Source organism: Asparagus officinalis, chromosome 9 (genome assembly GCF_001876935.1).
Source record: "Asparagus officinalis chromosome 9, Aspof.V1, whole genome shotgun sequence".
Lineage (NCBI taxonomy): Eukaryota > Viridiplantae > Streptophyta > Magnoliopsida > Asparagales > Asparagaceae > Asparagus > Asparagus officinalis.
Window position 1 is genome coordinate 35,313,829 of NC_033802.1, and position 16,339 is coordinate 35,330,167.

Genomic DNA, 16,339 nt, shown 5'->3' on the forward strand with positions numbered 1-16,339 from the left:
CTTCAGTTAAAGTTCATAATTTTCCTTTTAATTTTCGGGTACTTGAATTTATGATTGTACCTGATCCGTTGATTTTCGTTGCAGGTTAACCATGTCTCCACACCGACCACGATTCCATAAGAGTTGCTCCTCTTCTCAGCATAGCGAGAGGGAGGTTCCAGTAGCGTCCTCTTACGGGGGTGAGCTTTTATGCTTTCTGTATCCTCGTTTGACCCCTTCGCGGATCATTCGGGAAAAATCAACGTCCTCCTTCGCGGGGATTGAGGTTTCAGGATGACTCCTGGTTCTATCATGCCCTCGTTTGGCCCCTTCGCGGGTCGTTCGGGAAGAACCGACGTCCTCCTTCGCGGGGATCGAGGTTTCAAGATGATTTGTTGTTCTATCATGCCCTTGTTTGGCCCCTTCGCGGGTCATTACGGAAGAACCGACGTCCTCCTTCGTGAGGATCGAGGTTTCAAATGACGTGTTTTGCCTGGCCAATTCACGTCTTATGGCATATTGTGGAGATTTCTTGTTGTATTACATTGCGTGGGTCGGGGTATATTACCACGTTGCTTACGTGATGATGCATACCGTTCTTCCGGTGTAGGACACTCGAAATCGTCTCGTCAATCACTAAATGAATGACTCTATCTCGCTAGCTTGTGAGATGAATTTAATCATTGTATAATTCATGAATAATTTTCTGATTCCATGTTTGTTTTGCTACAGTTGAATTCCCCACGGACAGCCTGCCTCCTCATGCTACTAGCGGTTGTAGTGGAGAGAGTTTTACTTCTGTTGTCGATAGGTAGGTCATTGGTCCGACCCCTCAGTTTGATAAGAGTCGCTCCGAGGAGTTCTATCGCTTGATATGAGATGGGGGCCACCGTTCACTATGTCAGTTGATTACTGAGGCCACCTTCACTGAAAACTCTATTTCCACTCAGGCTTTAGAGAAGCCTGGTTATTTATTTGGAGACCATGTCGAGGATCCAGCTAACCTGATTCTTGATGACGAGCACTGGTTGAATAATGATGAAGGACTCCTTCTATACATCCCTTCTATTCCTCGTCAGTATTCTCTCGCTTATTTGGAGACGCGGGCTGTGAGGCGACAGATGTCTTGGAATCTTACAAATGACCATGACCGAGTTCATTGTGGATTTATTTCCCATTATAAGATCCCAGGTTCTGATGGATATAATTATATTCGCGACCTTCAACCAGGGATTTTAGGCCTTGATACCGCGCCACCAGATGAGGTGTTAGCAGCCGCCCTACTGTGAGGAATTGTTTGGCCAAGCTTGGGAGGAAGTTACCTCCGATAGAGTTCATATGTTTCGGTTGGGCCTATTCGCCACCCAAAAAGTGGTGGACTCGTATGACCAGTTATGTCTTAGGACGTTGGGAGAGTGATCTGAGAGGCAGTGGGTTATATGCGCCCATACGAGCCACCATATATGGATTCCCGGTTAGCAGTCGCCACTTCCTAGCATTATTGGAGACATATATCCCTGACAGTAACACTTTCTTGACTTGCAGTGGAGAGTTGGGGTTAGCTCTGCATGAGATGCACAAAGTTTCTGGTCTTCCGATGGGGGACTATCCGTATCAGGAGTACTTTCCCTCGAACGTGCAGTTAGAGTGGCTGATCAGTTTGGGACTATCCTGGTATGTATGACACGTTTTGGGACATTATGTGTCATTATTATACGAGTCCTCTGGCAAAGAGGAAGAGGCAGATCAGTTTGAAGCAGTTTGCTGATTATTTATTCCAGCATTTGGAGAGCAGTTCGGGCGAGGCTGTTTGTGAGTTGGCTCCTTTGACACCTTCTGCCATTAATGAGTTAATGGAGAGGGCCAAAGCTCGTTCCTTTACTACCGCTGGCGCTGAGGGAGCTTTGCCTGCGGGGACCAAGTTTCGGACGTTCCTTTGTCACGCTCAGAAGTCTATTCGGCCCAGGACTCTGCTGGAGGGCTATCTCGCCCTCTGGTTGAAGAAGTACGTCGTTCCATATTAGTTTTCTGACGTCTTGCCTATTGAGGTCCTCTTCCCCGTCGTTCAGCTAGCTTACGGCAAGGAGCTTTCTCTATTTCTAGCGATGGTTGCCGGCATTCATTGTGGGCTTAGGTATTTGGTCGATGGTCTTACTCATGTGGGTTCTGAACCGTCAACCGAGCTTCTTTCTGTAAAGGTGGAGCTTCCGTATACATACCTGATGGCGTAGCTCATTCTTCACTACCCTGATTTGATGTCGGCGCCTAGTACTGTTGATGCATCCGTTCCTTTTGTGCAGCTGTTAGAAAGGAGCAAGTAGTTTGGGAAGACATTCACTGATGTACAACGATAGCTTCAAGTTCGTAAGAGCTGGGAGTTCTTCAAGTGTTTTCCTCACTTCTCGGGCCACTATGATGATGTGTTGATTGATGAGGAGAAACCAAGGGCCGGTCGAACATCTCTTGACGCTGGTTGCTTCCGTTGGTTGGTGAACATCCGCGTTTAATATCTCGTCCTTCGGGTGAGGGGTCGTTGCCATATAGAGCCTTATCTTCCGTACTGTTTTGCTCGCCAGTTCGGTTACGACCAACTATATGTTGGAAACCCGAGCCGGGACTTGAGGATCGAGAGGGGCCTTATTGACGGCGTCCGAGCATGGCTTTGGACTATGATGGCCTGCACTGGAGCCTATTTCGCTCTTCTTTCATCCAAGCGCAAACCATTACTTACTTTCCTCAGCTGCAAGTGGCTCCTTTCTGCCAACGAGCTTCTAGATGTGAAGAGCCTCTCAGAGTTAGAGGTTGAGTACTTGGTTCAAACTACTATCAAGACTGCTCGTAAGGCTAAGCTTTCGAAGAAGCAGGGGAAGAAACCTATCAAACCTTCCCGTTAGAGCAGAGACAAGATGGAGGATGATGAAGAGCTCCTTCCTACTGATGATGAGGATGAAACTTCTGAGGAAGACAAGATGGAGGATGATGAAGAGCTCCTTCCTACTGATGATGAGGATGAAACTTCTGAGGAAGAATTTATGGACATGGATACCGACGGCTCCTTCCTACTGATGATGAGGATGAAACTTCTGAGGAAGAATTTATGGACATGGATACCGACGGGGAAAAACCTGATACAGGTCTGTCAGACTCTTTCTTTTCAGAATTAATGGATTTGGCATTTTCTCAACGATTACAATAATGTCTTAGGAAAGACCAGTTATGTCTTAGGAAAGAGTCCGAACAATGATTACACCTCACACTCAATTTTCTAGCTAACAGAAAACTTTACAATCACCACTCTTGCAATCCCACTCTACACCCTCTCAAGTGTTGGTCACAGACGTGTCTCACTCAAGTGTTAGGAATTACAACCTCTCTCTAGGTATGTTACCTACCCCACTCCTCTTGGGACGATCCCTGACTCACACCACACACTTCTCTCAGTATACAAGTGTATTACAAAGTGATCTCACAAATTAAGCATGAATACAATAATAGTTGTTCTCTACAATGGATGAGAACTCAATTAAACACAACTCAATGTTACAAACTCTCACAACCCCAATTATACTATATATGTAAATACTATAAGCTCAATGTGGGTGTGTGTAACAATGAGAATAAATAAAATTTAACTCAAGAAGAAATAGTAATAAAATTGATATGAAATATAATAGTAAAAATGCTAGGAAGTTGAGTTAAGGAAACTTCTCTATAAACACAAAGAGAGAATGATGAAATATTGAAGATGAACTCCTCAACAATTGATGTAAGCTCCTCTTTATAAAAGCAAACCTCAAACTTAAAACAAACTAAACAAGCTTAAACCCTTGTTAAACTTTTATTTAAAAACTTCTTGGATTGTCATGAAAGATGAGAGCAAGGGAGTTTTTATAGCCTCCCAAAACCTCAGCCAAAAACCCCAAACAAAAGACCAAAAAGCCCATAGAAAATAGCTCAGGAAAAGAGTCGTTGGAAGCTGATTGACTGTTTGGCGGTCGATCGTGGAAATCGCGCGCATCGACGCGAGCAACAAAAAGGCCAGGGAAACTCTCTGGACATCAGCCGGTCGACCGTGGCGTCGACCACGAAACTTCCTGAACTGCATTCGATCGACCAGCATAGTCGGATCGCGAGCCATCAAAAAACTTACTGAGTCTCTGGACTCAAGGCGGTCGACGTGGGGTCGACCGCAAACTGATACATGAGAAAACATGTTTGAAAACAGCTTTCTGATTTAAAACATTGCTTAAAAAATATCAAACAAATTCTAAAAAATATAAAACTTTGGGAAATGATTGTAGACATGATAAATATCATCATTTTATAAAATAGTCCAAAACATAAAAATGTGAACTATGAGTTTTGATATTTTAGCTTAACCATGTTTTGAAACAATACAAAATAATTTTATAGACTTGAAGAAAGATGTAAACTTATTGTTATGAAGTCTATAAACAATTAATATAGTATTTTATCAAAATACACATATAATGCACTAAAACATGATTTCATTGAACTAAATAAAATTGATATTGATGAAATCATATATATGCATATAAGTATGAAACAAGAAATATATTTTCAGTTGCTATTCAATTGTTTCATAGTTAAAACTTGAAAACTATCAAACCAAAACATATATGTATATATATAACTATATATATACTAAACCAAAGCGTGTATGTGTGTATATGATTGAGCTTAAAGTACTAACACACATAATATAAAACCTAAAACTAAATTTACTCAAACTTGTGATCTTCAACGAAGCTCTATCTTGGTACACTTGCGGATGAAGCTTAAACTTGAATCTTTAACTTTGAATTGCGTAGGCTTCACTCCAAAATTCAGCCAACCTCCATTGGATATGATCATGAATGCACGATTCCATCAATCCTCTAACTTGTTGTTTGCCTACAATAAATAGAAATATACAAATACTAGACAAACAACATTAGTAGTAAATTGTTTGTTAAACATCATCAAAATAAGAAAGTCAACAAGATGTTGGCGGAGCAGGCCACCAGAGAGGCTACAGGACCATCCTTTGAGGGTGGTTCATCTGCAGGTATACATCTAATCTCTGACATTGTAATTTGTTGAAACTTCCATTTGACTGATAGGGAGTTCTAATCGTAGGAGCAGCCACTGGGATTGATACGGTTATGATTTTTGGCATCCCTAGTTTAGCTGAGGGTGATAGATCTACAGGTATGCATATAATCCCCTCCATTGTTATTCTTTTCTTTTGCCAAAATCTCTATTTGACTAATAAAGAATTGTAATCACAGGACCAGCCGTCATGACTGATACGGCTACGATTCCTAGCACTGCTAGTTTGCCTGACGGTGGTGTCTCTTCTCCAGATCTAACGGGCATTACAGAATTACCTAGAGGGGTTGATATACCGTCGACGACCACGCCTGCTACCATTCCTGAGTCTGCTGAGATTAGATTGACGGAGCCTATCATAGGACCTCAAACTAAAGGCACCTCTGTTGGTACTGGTACGCTCGTAATTTGCTCTGAATTTCCCTACTATATTCTAGAGTCTCTTACCCTTCTGCAGCATTACTTGTAGGGTCTCCACTGTCTCCATATGAGCGTGTCCTAGCCCTTTTAGCCGATCCTGATCCTAGAAAAAACATTTTCCGAGTGGATCTTGGTTATTTCGTTAACTTTTTTGACGGAATGATTGAGAAACTTCTTCATCAGGGATTTTACTTCGATCAGTTCAGGCGTTCCCTTGCTCGACACATGATGATGATTAGAGAGGAGGGATATCCTGAGCTAGCTGATTTTCTCACTACCAACTTTGTTGTTCTAGAGTGTGAATTTCGAGAGTTAGAGGAGCTGAAGGCTAGTGGAGCTTCTTCATTCATATCTTCTCACTTGGAGCATAGACTGACATAATGGCATGACCTAAGATCTTCTATTGGTAGCGAGCTTCAGTCACATGAGAGTTCTATCGTGCAGATGATGGCTAGTCTTGTGAGGAAGGATACGAATAGAGCCGAGTTACTCAGTTCTTTAGACTCCAACCATGAGGAGGTAGCCAGGTTGAAGAAGGCCCTGAAGTATGCTGAGGAGTCTGGTGCTATAATTGCAGATGAGCTGGCTGGTTTAGAGAGCTCCCATGGACATATACTTGAGAGACTAGGATCTACGCAGGAGAGATTGATGAAGCTAAAAGGTGAAGCCACGAAGATCTTGAGCAGTTCTGAAGATTCTGTCCGAGCTGATCTGCAGGCTGAGCTTGAGCAGCGTTATGCAGATAGGCTCTCTAGGTTGGAACTTCATATTCTCGGTCGCCGATTGTGTTCGAGCCGATGAGCTTTATCATTATATGCTTTGACTTGATCTATTAGTAAAGACATAGTATTTGAAGACATAGTAGTTGATTTAGTATACTCATCTTGTATCATGATGTTTCTTTGTTGATTGTGAACCCAGTGGACACAATGTTTATAGGATTTTTGGTAAATCCTCAACCATCAACGAATTTGATGTGCCTTTACCGATTACCGTTTGAATCTAGCTAGCATGCGAATTGTAAAAGTCCATTCCGCATATAACGTTGTGCTAAAAGAATTAATTCTTTTAGTGCTACGATGTGGAATACATAGACTTTATCTTTATCATGGGAATAGACTACCCGACAATGCGTGTTAGACGTAGACTTGAGATTTTTGGCAAATCCTCAGCCTTCAACGGATTTGATGTCCCTTTACTGACTACCGTTTGAATTGGGCTAGCATGTGAATTATTAAAACCCGTCTCACATGTGATGTTGTACTAAGACAGCTTATTCTCTTAGACTTGGTGCTATGATTTTGAATACATAGACTTTGTCTTTGTCACGGGAATAGACTATCCAGCAACGCGTGTTAGGCGCTGACTCATCCTTACTTAGGATTCAGGATAAAAGTCCTCAAACTCATATTCTGGTGTCTTGTAATTCGGTGAAAGACTAAACCGACGATGTGTGTTAGACACGGACTTATCTCTCTTTTAGGGTTTGAGATAAAATCCCCTACGCATGAAGTGCGCGGATTTGAAGTTGAGAAATGTGTCTTTTCTAAGGGTAAAGACAAACCCAGAGCGGGAGAGGAAGAATTTTATATTCTATCTCCCAAAACTAAAGAGGAAGGATTTTATACCCTGTCTCTAGTTGTAGGGGAAACTCAAGGTAGGATCTCCACCTTAAGAAACCGAAAAGATGAAACTAAGAGTGGGATCTCCACTCTGAGAATCAGGAAGATTCAATCAACTCTAACCTTTATAGGATTGGTTGCTTAAACTGAAAAGAGCTCTTCGTTTATCGAAGTGAAATTCGGAGTTCGACCCTAACTTTTATAGGTTTAGCCGAGTGGGTTTGAGGCAATCCTAACTTTTATAGGTTTGATTGCTCAATTGAAAGTGGACCTCTCATTCATGGAAGGAATCGAGAGGGGATTCTGGTTTTGGCCTTAACTTTTATAGGTTTGACCAAGAAAGTAGAGGGAGTGGAATACAGATAGTAGTGAAAATGCTAATTTGTACTAGCCACTTGATGGAGGATTTCGATGCCAAGTGATCAGTACTTAATACGCAAAGTTTGAAATTGCTAAAGATAGGCGGAAAAGGTGTCGTGTTAGTGTTTTAACAACACGAGTGTTAAATGCACAAACACGGTGATGGTTTGAATGGATTTAACCGATAAGAATTTTGATGGACTCACCGTTAATTGGCTTGATCAGTGAGGGACTTTGTGGTGAAAGATTATGAATTGTCAAACACCAGTGGGGGTTTCATGAGGGAAGATTAATTTATCAAAGTGATCGAATCTCGTCTTAACAAAACTATTCACGAAAGTTGGTGAATTTAATCCCGAACATGAGATAGATTCCATCATTGATGACATTCAGAATCCAAATGGGGATTTCTTGCTTATACCTTTTGTAACTACCGGGTTATCCCTAAGAATACCCCACATAGTATTCTTCCGGGAACTTCTCGTGTCATGGGTTATCCCAAACGTACTAAGGATAGTACTTTTTTAGGAATTTCCCGTTTATAGGCATCATGAGCCGAGCGCCTTCCTTGGTAATAAGACGATATGCGCCATTCGAGTAGATTGTCTCTATTACGAACGGCCCCTCCCATTTGGGTTCAAATTTGCCTTTCTTCTTAGAATTAAGGATCATGGGTCGTTGGACTGCTAAGACTAAGTCTTCTTCTTTAAAACTCCATTGCCGAACTTTTTTATCAAAAGCTCGGGATATTCTGGCTTGGTAGAACTCAATTTGCTGCTGAGCTTCCAAGTGCTTCTCGTCGAGCATCTCGAGTTCTTCGAAACATTTCTGGTGCTGTTCTTTGGTTGTCAACTCTATTGCGAGAGTGATCTGAAGCGATGGAATTTGGATTTCCAACGGAAGAATGGCTTCACACCCGTATACCAGAGAATATGTGGTCGCTCCCGTCGACGTGCGGATCATGGTACGATAGGCCCATAAGACTGCGCCAAGCTTATCATCTCAATCTTGTTTTTTAGTTTTCACGAGTTTTGATAAAAGCTTTATGATAGTCTTGTTAAAGGCCTCTGCCAATCCATTCGCTGTGGGATTGTAGGCTGTCGATGAGATGTCTTAGATTTTGAATTTCTCGCAAAATTTGATGAAGGCATTACCAACAAACTGAGGACCGTTGTCATGTATGATTCGCTTTGGAACACCATATCGATAGATAATGTGGTGCTTAATGAATGTAATAACGTTGTTCGTCTTCACTTCTTTGAGCGGAATCGCTTCAACCCACTTAGAGAAGTAATTGGTAATTACCAGAATGAATCGATTGCCTTTGACTGACGGAGGATTTATAAGACCAACGACGTCCATTCCCCAAGTCTCAAAAGGCCATGAGGTAGCAGAAGGATGTAGATGCTCTGGGGGTTGTTGCATATAATTTGCGTGTACCTGACACGCATGACACTTTCAGGTGTACGCGACTGCGTCTTTTATCATGGTGGGCCAGAAATATCTCATCCTTCTGATGCGGTCGTAAAGTTTGGGGCAGGTTGGTGTGCACCATAAACCCCTTCGTTTGTCTCCCCAAGGATTTCTTCCGCCTCTTTAGTGGATAAGCAACGTAATAGTAAACCATCATAGCCCCGATGATATAGCATTCGACTCTCCGTGTTATGGTAGAATCTCGGTGCTCTTCGTCCGATTAAGTCCTTTTCCTTCACGTCTTCTGGTAAAATTCCATGCAAGACGTAATCGATGATAGGGAAACGCCAATCTCGGGGATTGAACTCAACTTGAGTTGAATACACTTCTTTAATATCCTCTTCTTTGTTGTCTAAATCGTAGATTGGTATGAAGAGTTGATGAGTTCTTACCGTAACGAACTGTTCAGTTTCGGGAGGCTGTGCCAGAGATACCGCTAATGCTGCTAACGTATCCGCGTAGGCGTTCTATAAGCATGGAATATATTCAATGAAGAATCCTTCGAACGATTCCGCCATCTCAATAGCCATCCTATGGTATGGTATCAAATCCTATTTTTTGACCTCGTACTCCCCTTGAACTTGTTTAACTACCAGTTGAGAGTCACCGAAAGCTTCAAGGTACTCAACCCCCAGCTCTTTAGCAAAGCTGAGTCCAATAAGCAGCGCGTTATGTTCGGCTATGTTATTCGAGCACGGCTCGGTCAGCGAGTAAGCTCGAGGCATCACATGTTTTCCTGGGAAAACTAAGACAACTCCAACTCCGGAAGAAATCTTAGAACATCCAGGAGCACTTGCTACATTAGTTGCTCGTCCAACTCCGGAAGAAATCTTAGAACATCCAGGAGCACTTGCTACATTAGTTGCTCGAGAAGCACCGTCAAAGTACAAACACCACACCTGTTGATGGGAAGTTACGTTGGCTTCGTGGGTTTCATCTGGCAGATCGTCGTACACCTCGGCAATATCCGTAGTTGGGTTAGCTGTCAGGAGATTGCAAATAGCTTGGCCTTTGACCGACTTTTGTTGCTTAAAGTATAGGTCATATTGGGATAGAAGCAGGACCCACTTCGCTAGCCGCTAGTTCATGAAAGCGGGCTGCGTCATGAATACTCGGACTGGGTTAACATTGGAAATGACGTAAATAGTATGTACGACCAAGTAGTACCATATCTTTTGAATAGCGAATACTAAGACGAGACACTCCTTTTCAATCATTGGATACCGAGATTCGGCACCCATAAGGGTCCGGCTCAAGTAATATACTGCTTTTTCATGGCCATTATCATCGTCTTGTGCAAGTAATGCACTTAACGAGTGGCTTGTCGCCTTAACATAAATCAAGAACGGTTTGCCTGATTTCGGTGCAACGAGCACAGGAGGTCTCGAGAGATATTCTTTAATATTCTCGAACACTTTTTGACAAGCGTCGTCCCATACGAATGACACGCCTTTCTTTGTAAGCCTAGAGAATGGTTGACATTTCCCCGAAAGGTTCGAGATGAACCGACGGATATAAACCAACCGTCCTTGTAATCCTCTAATTTCCTTAAGGTTTCTCGGGGGTTACAGCTCGTTAATTTCCTTCACTTTATCAGGGTCGATGTAAATATCCTTGGTGGTGACGACGAATCTAAGGAATTTGCCGATGTACATTCCGAGGAAAGATTTGTTAGGATTCATCTTCAATTGGTGAGTCCGCATCAGGTCAAACATCGTTTTCAAATCTTTGATGTGATCATTCTTGTCACAACTTTTCACAACTAGATCGCCCACGTAGCATTCGACAGTCTTCCGAAGATGCTTCTGGAAAATCTTTGACATGGCTCTCTGATATGTGGCACCTACGTTATTTAAGCCAAAGGGCATAACTGTGTAACAGAAAACGCCGAGGGGTGTTCTAAACACAGTATGCTTTTCATCATCTGTATGCATTTTTATCTGATTATAACCAGAAAATCTGTCCATGAAGGACATTCTCTCGAATCCACACGTATTGTCGATGATAACATCTGTGATGGGAAGAGGGAAATTATCTTTCGGGCAGGCAGTGTTAAGGTCTCTAAAGTCAATAAAAATCCTGATTTTCCCATTCTTCTTAAGGACCGAGATAATATTTGCAAGCCATTCAGGATGTTGCTCCTCCCTAATGAAACCCGAGTCTATAAGCTTTTTAACTTTGGACTCGATTGCCTCCATAATTTTTGGACGAAACCGTCTTTGTTGCTGTTTGATAGGTTTGATATCCGGCTTAATATTGAGGCAATGCATTGCCACATTTGGATCGAGCCCTGGCATATCCTCATAATTCTAAGGAAAACATTGATATATTCCCTAATGAGGCTAATTAGCTCTCCTCTCTCATTTGTCGGGAGACTGTCGCTAATGAATATTAGTTTTGGATTATCCTCGTCATCCATATTCACCTGGATTACTTGATCTTCGGTAGGGGGTTCCCTTTGTTCAAACCTATCACCGTACTGCATATTCAGGTGATGAACCCAAGGTCTTCCCAAGTCGGTATTTGGTCGTCTTCCTCTATTGTGGCAGCGTCAACCGTAGCCATATTTAACATTAGCCTTTTGAACATTTCTCCAAGACTAGCATCGGAGTCCCAGACTGAAGAGTTGGAAGAATATCCATCTTTACCCTTATTAGCAATCTGATTAATGACCTGCCAACAACACTCATCGTCGGACGAGGAGACATAGCCTAAACCTCTTCTGTGGCTATAATAGTTATCGGGTTTCCCTTTCGATACATAGGCCATACGAGGTGGAACTCACGGACCTCGACCAAAATAAAGACCCTCTCCGCGTTCGAAGTTATATCCATATCTCTCCATGAGATTACGTGCTTTTGTGTCATATCTGAATAAATGAGGGACCGGTTTATCATCATCGTCATCTTCTTCCAAGAAGTGCTTTGGTATTGAAAATTCTTTCCCCTTACGTAGATGACTTCTTTTTCACCTCCTGTCTTTGCAGGAATGACGAGTGTTGTTCCGAATGAATCCTGAACATGTTTCTTCGTCATGCAAGACGATTGAAGTGGTACATACAAGTTAGGGTCATTGTATAGCCCCTTCATGATATTATCGAGACAGTTCAAGATACCTACAGGGTAGTCCGTTGCACTGAGACAATTACTTGATAACCTAAGTATAGCTGATGCCGATTATGAATATGACCTATCATTGAACTATATGACTGAGATACGTTACTTTTGAAAGTATACAAAATTATGTGTTAGTATTTTATTCTATCTCTCCAGTGATAGTGGAAGATATTATAAATACGATGTGTTGATATCTTATTTCTTTTACTGTCTTCTTTACTTCTTAGTTGGGATCAATGATTAGAGATTTACAATTGGAGACATATGGTATATATATGAGGGTTTCCTTGTTTGAATTATTTCGCTCGACATACCAGTCTCATGTTGTAGGTTTCTAAATGTTAATCCTACTTAGATACGGGGAAAATGAATCTAGGTAGACTATGCTTAATAGATAGAGCCTTCACTCCATCTAGTAGCCCTTCCCCTGGGAGCGGATGGTGGTAATCTTGCTGTAGCGCTCTGACGCTCTTGTTGTTGTTTTTTCCTTTTAAATTACTTTTTAGGTAGTTCGGAGTTTTGGAGAGCTGCAGGGTGACGGAGTTCTAGCATAGTCACCGTCGCGTATTTTTACTTGCAGAGACTCCACTGTAGTTTTGAGTTTTATCCAGACATTAGAGTTTCATATTCATATTGTAAAGACAGTGTGCCTTAGTACGATTTTAGTTGATTCATATTGAGACATTTTCATTATTCAGATATCAGTTGTATTATAGTTGAGACATGATTCTTTTCATTTATGAGATATCTCTTCTATATCATGTCTATTACATTTATTCTCTTTATTTTGCCTGTGTGTACCTGCACTTCTATTTTGTTCTACTAGAGGATATTACTGTGATTGGTGAAACATGTTTATGCACAGTGTGGGTGCATGATAGGTTTGACATCTCTGGTTTTACCTTGGACTGCAGCCTTGTGCGAACCCAGGGGCGTCAAACCATATCCCACGTTTCTCTCCACTTGAGAAGCGTTGATTTGGTCACACAAGACCAAGTCAAACTAACATCTCCCACTTGATCAAATCAACCAAGTGATATTCATCCCAATATCTATGAGATTAAATGTTTTTCTTATACTTACTCCTACTATTCATAAAGAGTAATTCTTATTTCATTATTCATAAAATTTTACTAGGACTTATTTTTTCCTAAGTCCCATCAAACTTACATGTTTGATAAAAGATTTCACTGGTATTCCTTTTGTTAAAGGATTAGCAATCATATCTGTAGTAGGGATATAAATCACTTTAACTTCTCCCTTTTCTACAATATCTTGAATATAGTGATACTAGATCTTAATATGTTTTCCTTTGGAGCTATTCGCGTCACTATTGATTAAGCTAATTGATGCTTGATTATCACAATAAATATCAAAAGTTTCTTCTAACAAATTGAGATTAAGATCAATCAACCTATCTATCCAGATGGCATGTGTAGTTGCCATACTGCAAGCTATATATTCAGCTTCTTGCGTATATCTAGCAACACACCCTTGTTTCTTGCTACTCTAAGAAACAGATCCTCCTCCAAAGATGAATAAGTGTCCCGAAGTGGACTTTCCATTATCTTTACCACCTCTAAAATCAGCATTGGAATAACCGAGGAGTTCAAGCGAATCAGCTTGATAAACTAATCTATGAGTCAATGTACCTCTGATATACTTCATAATCCTTTTAACAGCTTCCCAATGTGCTGGTCCTGAATTACTTTGATATTGACTGACTAGACTCACAACATAAGCTATATCAGGTCTGGTGCACAACATTTCATACATCAAGCTTCTAATTGCTTGGGCATAAGGAACATCTAATTGCTTCTGCCCCTCTCCAAGACTTTGCTCTTTACGTAACCTCTTTCCCATAACCAACGGAGTTGGTGCCAGATTGGAATTGTCTATTCCAAACCTTTTAAGAACTGATCTTAAATAATTTTTTTGGTTTAAACTTAGCATTCTAGACTTTCTATCTTGAATTATTTGAATTCTAAGAATATATGATGTATCTCCCATGTCTTTCATCTCAAACTTTTTGCTAAGATCTGCCTTGATTTTATTCAACATTTCTATGTCATTTCTAGCGAGCAATGTATCATCCACATATAAGTATAATATAGTAAACTTGCTCCCACTTTTCAAGACATATACACAATTATATAATTTATTTTGAATAAAACCAAGTTTAGTAACTACATCATGAAATTTGAGATACCATTGTCCAGAAGATTGTTTTAAACCATATAGAGATTTCATTAATTTGTAAACTTTATGTTCCTGTTCTTTCACCTGAAAAGCTTCAGGTTGTTGTATATATATTACTTCCTTTAACTCTTCGTTAAGAAATACAGTTTTAATAACCATTTGGAATAACTCCAAATCAAGATATGCAACAATAGCCAAAATAATTCTAATGGATGCAAATTTAGTCACAGGAGAATACTTCTCCTAAAAATCTATTCCTACCTTCTGGTTGTAACCCTTGACAACTAACCATGCTTTGAATTTATCAATAGATCCATCAACATGATATTTCTTTTTGAGCACCCATTTGCATCCTATGGCCTTTCTATTTTCTGGTAGATCACATAACTCCCATACCTTATTCTTTACTATAGAATCAAGTTCTTCTCTCATAGATTCTAGCCATAAAGCTGATTCATGCGATTTTATCGCATCAGAAAAGGTTAAGGGATCTTGTTCTTCTATATTTGTATCTACCGAGAAACAGGATGATTCACATGAATACAAATAGTAATCATTCATCCATGATGGTTGTGTTCTTGGCCTTTTGTTGCCTACAACTGGTTAATGATGTACATTATTTTTCATAGGTATTTCATCATTTTTAAGGTTAGATTCATTCACAATATCAGGGTCATTAGTGGGAACAACACTGTAATAATCATCATTTATTATAGTTAGAGTTTCTATTTCCTCTTGAACTTATTCTTCTTCCTCTAGATTCTCTAGAAATATAGCATCTCTGCTTTCAATGACTCCTTTTTCTTTATTGTAGAACTTATAACCTTTTGACTTTTTTGAATACCCTATGAATCTATACTTTTTTGTTTTAAAATCCAACTTATCTCTAAGTTGACATGGAATGAGAACATGGGCTATAGATCCCCACTTCTTGAGATGACTCAAATTAGGTTTCCTCCTATTCTATAATTTATAAGGTGTAGATACAACTGATTTGGTAGGAATTCTATTTAAAATTTAGTTTGCAGTTAATAATGCTTCTCCCCAAAAGTTTTTAGAGAGACCAGAGTGAGACAACATGCATCTAACTACATTCAATAATATTCTGTTCTTTCTTTCAGCAATACCATTCTGTTGTGGCATATACGACATTGTTATATACCTTTTAATTCTATGTTGAATACAATAACTTTCAAATTATTTAGAGTTATATTCTCCACATCTATCAGTTCTCAAAATTTTGATTTTTATTCCAAGTTGGTTTTCAACTTTTGTCTTATATCTCTTAAAGCAGTCAAGAGCTTCTAATTTTTTGGATATAAGATAGACGTGTACAAACTTGGAATAATCATCTATAAAAGTAATAAAATGTTCTTTATTAGTATGAGCTTTGACACTTAGGGGACCACAAATATCCGAGTGTATTAACCTTAAAGGTTCATTGGCACTTTGTCCGCCAATAAAAGGTTTTCTAGTCATTTTACCAGTAAAACAATGTTCACATGATGGCAATTAAACATTAGATAGTGCAAGAAGCAATTTCATTCTGATAATTTCTTTTATTTTTGAAATACTAGCATGTCCTAGTCTAGAATGCTACAATTCAGACTCAGAAATATAACAGGATAAATAGTTCAAATTCAAAATTTTATTATCAAAATTATTATAAATTACTAGAAGAATGCATAATTTATGCTCGGGCACATATTTTCCCATAGCATACACTTTATTATTCTTGCTCATAGAAACCCTGTCATTATAGAATCTAACTTTCAGTCCTTTCTTCATCAAGCTGAGAACAGAGATCAGATTGTGTCGTATTCCTAGCCCATAGAACACATCTTTGAGGGCAAGAATACTGTGTTGGCCTTCTTATTTTATTGATGTTTAATAAACAATTTATTTCTAATGTTGTTTGTCTAGTGTTTGTGTTTTCGTATTTATTCTAGGCAAACAACGAGTTGGAGGATGGATGGAATCGAGCATTCACGATCATATCAAATGGAGGTTGGCGGAATTATGGAGTGAAGCCTATGCAATTCAAATTAAAGATCCAAG